The sequence below is a fragment of the Uranotaenia lowii genome, chromosome 3 (genome assembly GCF_029784155.1).
Source record: "Uranotaenia lowii strain MFRU-FL chromosome 3, ASM2978415v1, whole genome shotgun sequence".
Lineage (NCBI taxonomy): Eukaryota > Metazoa > Arthropoda > Insecta > Diptera > Culicidae > Uranotaenia > Uranotaenia lowii.
In genome coordinates this window covers 262,733,345-262,741,729 of record NC_073693.1, presented here as the reverse complement: position 1 = coordinate 262,741,729, position 8,385 = coordinate 262,733,345, and positions in this window count along the sequence as shown.

Below are 8,385 nucleotides of genomic sequence, written 5' to 3'. Positions count from 1 at the left end.
TTTCTTCTTTAACTTCTTCAAAGAAAATGTTATAAAACTCATAATTTATTCCATCTGGTCCTGGGGATGTTTTTGAAGATGCATGTTTTATGGCAAATTTCAACTCTTCATAACTAAAAGGGCGAGTCAGAATGTTCACCGATGACTCATCTAGCTTTTTAGTGATATAATTTAAAACACCTGCTCTATCTTCATCAACTGAAGAGAGGTGTTGGGAAAAAGTGGTAGAAATTTTGTCACTTTCAGCACATTTTGAAAATTTTGCCGTGCAAAAACATTTTCAAGATCTGTGGCCTTCAAGTTTTTTAACAACACGCGTTGTAGTTTCGAATGTTGTGATGCAAAAATTGCAATATTTCTATCACATACGGCTGAAATAGAAACAGTGCTGCACCAGTGAACTTGCTCTAAGCTAACTGCATCGTTGGTATTGTAGCAAATAACACAAAGATTTTCAAACGAATATAACAAAGCAGGTTTCAGATAGAATTGAAACAAAAACAAATGCATGTATTTCAGTTATTTATTATTGAATTCAAGATCTTTTTTTATACAAATGTAGCGTCTTCTTCATACTTTTAAGAAAAATAGGAAAAAATAAAATTCGTAACGATTCGAAGGAATTCTCGATTTTTTCGCGGCACACACCTGTCGAATCCGTCGGTTGGGTCTGTTCTTTCCTTCATTTTATTTCACTTAAACTAAACACTAACCACTTTCAAATCAATTTAAACGGGATGCATTTCAAGCACAACCGTTTACAACAATAGCCGCTGAATAACTGACGTTTTTTCTCTACACGCTAATTCAACAACTCTCATAAATATGCACGATCAGACACAAAGCACAATTTCACGTTATTTGACTTACAAGGTAAGAATATGAGTATATTCAACTATTTGAACTTTTGTCCTTTATAAGAATCTAATCAATTTTACGTCTTAATTTCATCTATCCTCTACAACACCTTCTTCGTCCATCGTTTTACTTGGTCTTCATCTGATTGATGTCTTTGACAACTTTTCCCTTTTCGGAACAATCTGGAACCCTTTCTTTACATACCATTCTTGAACGATTTTGCTATAATGACAGCTTGCCAAACTAGCCCAAACATAACGGTATGGTCGATCGGTGGGATCGAATCAACGGAAAAAATCGTTTTTGGAGACACTGTTTCTAGTATAGTTCTGACGTCATTGTCTTATTTGAAACAAAAACTTTCGTTTTTTTTTGCACAGCTGCAAATGTGCTGCCAAATCATAAATTTTCGTGCAAATTTGTCGGTAAATACAAATGTACATTTGGCTGGAACATCCCCCCAAGCCGTGGCCCATAGTTCTAAATTCAAATTTAGCTAGAAACAGCAACAATACAAAAAATGCACGATAAATAAGAAAATTAATTCTTAAAACCATATTTTAACACACAAACTCGATAAAATTACGAATTTAACTTATTCGATTCAAAATTAACCAGAATCTAAGTTTCGAATGTATTTCGAAAGATTTGTTCCAAAATAAATTTAAAACAGTCTAGTTTTCAAATTTCAAATCAATATTTCCGATACACCAAGAAACAAATAAGAATGAAAATTTTGAATACTAATCCAAACCAGAACTTAAATCTTCGGGTATAAGAATCAGTGCACAGAAATAGAATGCATAAAATATAACACCAGATTGAAAAAAAAACATAAATAGGTACTAACTCTAAAATAAATTTAAAATCTGGTAAAAAATTAACCCTGTTCAAAAATAATTTACTAAATTATAATTATTTTCTGTTATTCATCATATTTATTAACATTTCTTTTCTTAATTTTTAATTGAAGGGTCGAATGAAATAATCCACGGTAATGTTTTGAATTCGAAAAAAAAGAATTCTTGATTAGGAAATAAAATAAATATGACCCATTCCAGCGTGAAGTCACAACGTTTGCAAAACAATTTGCTGGTAAATTATTTGTAGATTCTACAGTTTATATCGCACATTGAAAAAAAATATAGAATTTAATTCGCTACAAAATGAAAATGAAAGTATTTTTCTTGTAGAAATAGTTATCAAAATATAAGCGAAGGAAATCGTGACGTCACAACGCTCCTCTTTTCCCATTTATCAGTTTTTTTTTTTTTTTACAAAACCGCATTTATCTGCTCATTTATTCTATCAAATTTTATAAAAAATTTAGAAGAGAATCGATTTTTTACAACCAACAAATAGCTGTTTTTTTTAATTTTTTTTAAATGTTGAATTAAATTTATTCTAGAGCAATTCAGTTTTGTGACGTCACAACGCGCTATTTTTTTTAGCAGGGTTTTGCAAAGCGTTGTGATGTCACGAAATTTTATGGTCAGCTACATGAAATAAATCAAAGTATAATCTTAAAATGAATGCTTAATTTACTTAAAATGCTTAAAAACTCAACAAAAATGTGATTTGGTGATAATCGATCCCTTTACTCACAAAAAATTAAAGGCAGTGAATCTAAAAAGCCTACATATATAAGCAGAAAAGGTTTGCTAATTTTGGGAAAAAAATAATACTAGAAAATATTTATTCGTAAAAGCGTTGAAATATCTTTCTGAATCTTTTGAATATTTAATTTTAAAAGAAAAGGAAAAAGAAATGATAATTTCAAAAGCTTTTAATCTATTAAAAGTAAGTTAATGGACACTTTAGAACATAAATCAGCAGACTTATGAAAATTTATTAGTTGCAAGCTAAAATAGATCCTAGGTCTAGCACAAAGTCCAGTGCTAAATTTGGGGGATCAGACCACGGAAAAAGATGGCGCAATGGCCTAAAATTTGTATGGAATTATGAAAAAATATGTCTGGAAGAAACATGTAAACCCAGTTTTGCACCAATTTCTGAAGTCCCTATCGCCTGATTTGTTTTCATTATAGTCATTCAGAAAGCTTTCGTAATGACAAATAGTTTATCCAAAGGTCCTTTTAAAATAACGGTCATGATGAAAAAGATATTGAGTTTCAAAAATTAGCTTCTGAGGGGTCAAATACGAAGAATACATAAATGATCGTTAATCGCTTATATAGGGCTAGGTGGGGTAATTATGAACAAAATTTCTTCATTTGGCACACTTACAGCCACCAAATGTTAATTTCTTATCACAAACTCTGAAAAGCTACCATCAATGAATGATTCCGTGCTCTTGATCATTCTGTAGAACAACCCTTGGTTTTTTGGTCGCAACCTTTGTCCTTGGGACGTCTGTTCATAATTACCCCGTCTGTTCATATTTACCCCACTCTCTAGGGGGTAATTATGAACACGGATTACGAACTTGGTATAAAATTTATGAAAAGTAACAGTAGTTATACGTTACATTTGTCCATAGTAAGCAGTGTATGGTGATTTTTTACTTAAAAAAATAAGTTCATAATTACCCCAAACTCTGTTCATAATTACCTCGGACTATGTTCATATTTACCCCGAGACTTGTCCAATATGATTTATATCGTGACAGAAAATCTCAATTCAACACCAAATAATGAAAATTATTAGCAGTAACAAGAAAATGGGTTGTTTTATAAAAACTCAATCCAATTCATGTACAAAACTTGCAAAATAAACAAATGTAATCAAAATTAAGATGTAAAACAATAGATAAATAGCTATTTGGTATTCTTTTTAATTGATATTTTTCTATCTTTTTTCAAGAGTTTAATTTCTTTGGTGCATCTTTTACGTTTTGGTTGGTTTCTTTTTTTCCGTTTCTTTATGTCTTTACAGAATATTTTAATTGATAGGACCTCTCCATACGTGTGAAATTTTAAACGAGTTAGGCTACTCGATAGTTTTTATATCAGTTTAATATGTCCTGCGCAGCAAACATCAAGTCTTCACCAGAATGTCGTGGGCTTGGCTTTTCACGAACGTGTGAGGTATCATGAAATTGCAACGTATACATTTACAGGAAGTTCGGGGGTTGTTTCACAAAAACACTTCTTGGATCAGTGAACAGTCATTTTTTGCAAATCTTGTCAGTTCTATATGATCGACAGTTTTGAAAAATATTGACACTTATAAATTTTTTTATCACCTGTATGAAATTTCCCATAAGTAGCTCTATATTCTTTAAAAAAAAAATTGAAGTACTACCGAAGTTTTCCTCAACAAACTGAAAGAGAAAATCTTCAACCAAATAATGTTTATTTTGCACCAAATTAAAAAAAAATTCGAACAAATTAACATTGAAAAAAGTATTTATCAGGTATCAGATAAGGGGTAGGCTTAAATTAACATTGAAAAATGTATCTAAGTAAAAAATTAGACTGCAAGAAAAAATATTTTGGATCTCTGATATCCAGATTTAACACATAAACAATTCTTATTTGCTGTAATTCTAATGTTCTGAATAGCAGCACATTATCCAAACATACAGGAAAATTTATCTTAGCTTTGTGGACTTATTCACTAATTAAATTTATCAAAAATTTTCATATATTTTACTGTTGACCACTGAGATTTAAGGTACATAATAATGTTAAATTTCACACAGTTATGAATAAAATCTCGATCAGCAAACCTTTTGTAAACAAATGGTGAATTTAATTTTTAGTCAAATTAAACATTTCTTCAAGTCTGGTTTATAACCTTATTGTTCATCAATTACAATAAAACCTGGCTTTGGAAGCACTTCAAACCTGTATTCGGTATTAAAGAACTATTCCTGGGATACAGGTTTTCGGTTTTGGTATTACCGGTAAAACTTTTGACTGCCTTTTTTTCTATCAACGAAAAGCAAGTTTTTATCACTACTTATTTAAACAAAATTAAGACTTGTTTAAATTTGGTTACGGATTGAGCTCAATTTTGGAAATAAATCAATTTCTCAATTCAAAACTTAACACATTGCAGACCTAATTTAATTATGGAATTTATTGAATTTGGTTCAGTGGATTCTGGGATATAAATCCCGAGTGTTGATGTTTCCCGGCTAAGATTTCTCCACGATCGTTAATGTGTTAAGATGTTATAGAAGGGGGGGGGGGAGTAGTTTTTTAAGAAATTTCTTACAAGGGGAGGGAGGGGGAAAGGGGTCTGGAAATGCTTGGGTATTTAGTAAATGGCCCCCCAAGTTGATGAATAAATCATTTGACCATTAAAAAGCACTAGAAATGTCAGGAAATGCATAAAAAGATGTGTTCATAATTACCCCATAGGACGAAAACTATGGGGTAAATATGAACACTCATCTGTGAATAAGTGCGAACAAATTTTTTCAAAATTTCTTCAAAATCCAGACAGAGCATCATAAACTGGATGTAAAACAGGTGATAACAACATTCCAGCTGGAGTTCCTATGATCAGATATTCAAAACATTAAACACTGTCCGAAACGATTTCCGTTTCACGAGGTAATGGTTTTTAAAAAAACCTGAAATGATATCATTATGATTTGAAAACAGATCGGAAACACCTTACAGCTATCAGTAGGATGTTAAACTACCACTTTTGGAACTTTTTGTGTTCATTCATCTCCCGCAGCAGCGTGTATGGCACTTGTTCGGAATTACCCCGTGTTCATAATTACCCCACTTGACCCTACCTGTTTTTGAAGCCTAATAACTGTTTTATGATAACTCTAATTGGAATGCGCTCTTAAGATGGAATATTGTCGTAACTTAAGCTCTAAAACACTCAAATTAAAAGAAAAATCCGTTGATAAAGCCCAAAATTAAAGGTAAAAAATTGTTTTTTTTTTGTTCATTCTAAACTGAATTCACGTAATTCTATACAAACTTCATGTTTGTTGCACGACCCCTTTCCGTAGTATAATCTTGCCCTAATTTTGCATGGAACCCTGTGCTAGTACCTTAACATTTAAATTTTGTGATTCAGTTAAAAGTTTCTTCGTGGGATTTAATGTGAATACGGGGTTCGATTTGGATTTTATAGTAACATTCTTTGAGGTAGAAATTTCAATAAAGGACAGTTTTTGAATATAATTTAATGAGGAATTTATTTTCCATTAAAGCCTTATAAATTAGATTGAAAGAAAAAATTTATCTATAAAATTAACCATGTTTAAAGATTTTTGAATCTCATTGCGTTTATTCCATGGATACTTAGTTATTTTGTTTAAACATAATGCCAGTAAGTATAAGAAGCTATTAGCGCAGTTTTTCATTCTAATATAAAGAACTTGATCTTTTTGTAAGATTTCTATTCAAACCACAGATAACTACCTGCAAGATTTTTATTCCAACCAGAGATGACTACCTGCTGTATGTTTCGCGAATATACTTTTAAAAATCGATGAGGATTTCATGTTTATGATTGTTTATTTATTCTCGAATCAAGTGTTCAACAAGCGCTATTTTAAATTCTTTTATTAAAGAAATTTTATTCGTTTATAGTCTTTTTTTTAATCTTTATGTCATTCGAGACTTATATCAACGATGCAGTTGGCGAACAGTCATTGAAAAACTTATTCGGTACAACTGTGATCGATGTTTACTCTTGGGCTCGAACTCACGGACATCGGCTCAGGAAGCAACTGACTTGCCAACTGAGCTACATCACAAGCCAAAGGTTTTAAAATAACCGCGTTTATACGAAAAATTATGATTCTTAATTTCGTACAAAACTTGATAATTGAATTCATTTATTGAAGCGCATTGTTATGTAAAACTTGTTTTGAAAAAATACTATAATAGTGATGAAGTAAGATGTTATGAAAGTTTCAAAAAAAAAGTAAATCAAGTTTCGTGACGTCACAACGCATTTTTACCCGGGTGCAACTCACAACCTTCTGAATCGATTTTCATTCTGAAAAATGCATCTAATTCTTCTCAAAAAGTTTGAAGAGATCCCCAGTTTTCGACAATGTGTGGCGTTTAAAGAAATCATGAACTGAAAAACAGTAGAATTTTTGTTACGTCCCAACGCTTCAAAATAGATCCAATCCTAAAGCGTGAAGTTGATGTGATTATTATTAATCTAATATCATGCTTAAAAATGGCCTTTTGACAATCATTTTGCAATTACTTTTTTTTTATATATATATAGCTGATTTTTGTCAAAGTTATGTTTCAACTAAAGAATAATTGTTAAAATCAGATTATTTTCATACTAAAGTTGTTAAATTTCAACGACACACGCAATTCTAAGAATAGTTGACTGAATACCTTTTGATGGAAAATGACACTTAAGAAACAACCTTTCTAATGCTGTACAAATTATTTTTGAATAATGAAAAATAAAAATCGGTTTTCCAGTTGAGGGGCGCTTGGAATGGGTCATATTCATTTTGAACCTAGGAGAATTTATTTAAAACACAAGATTGATGATTGTGTTTAATTTGATAATATGACAGTGACCAAAGTCAGAGATTATATTTTTTAAACTCAAATTTTAATAGTTACCAAGGGAAAATGCTAATAAAGTCATTTTTGAAGTTCAGATAAGATTAAGATTTTGTAGTCTTGGACTCAAATCTTTTGTCAGATTTTGTCTATCACCTCTAGTTTTGACGATATGACATTAAAAAGTTTAAAATTGATTATAATTATTTTCATAGTTTTCCGCCTACCGTTGAAGTTTTGAAATGAACCGGATTTGAGTGAAATCAAGAAAAAAAAATCGTTTGAGGATTGTTTCTAGATTTGAAAAAAAGCCTTTGATACTTTAGATCACGAAATCCTCCTCAAAAAACTCGAACGGTATGGTATAAGAGGTGTTGCTAATACCATCATTAAAAGTTACCTTACAGGTCGGAAACAATTCATTTCTATCGACCAAACAGAAAGCTGCTTGGAAACCCATGATGAGGGTGTACCACAAGGCAGTAATATTGGTCCATTGTTATTCTTATTATACATTAACGATTTAAGCAATCTACCTTTAAATGGCAATCCCAGACTGTTTGCGGATGACACTGCTTTGTTTTATCCTGAAAGTTGCCCAAAGATTATAATTAAACGAATGGAAAAAGACTTAGAGATTCTTCACAAATATTTCAATAGTAACCTTCGAACTTTAAACTTATCGAAAACTAAGTACATGATCTTTCGCTCATCCAGAAGAGTTATCACCAGCAGTAATCACCTTGTTTTCGCAAATTCTAATTGAAAATTGAAAAAGTTGACAACTTTAAATACTTGGGGTTGACACTGGACGAAACATTTTCCTGGAGTCTTCATATAAACAACATAATAAAAAAAACATCGTCCTTGAGTGGCATTCTTTGAAGAGTTAGGAATTTTGTACCGCGTCATGCTCTTATGAAATTTTATTTTGCATTCATTCATTCTCAGTTTAACTACCTTATTGCAGTGTGGGGGAGGGCATCTTTGTCTCTTCTTGCTCGGTTGCAGACGTTACAGAATCGTTGTATGAAAACTATCTTTAAACTACCTT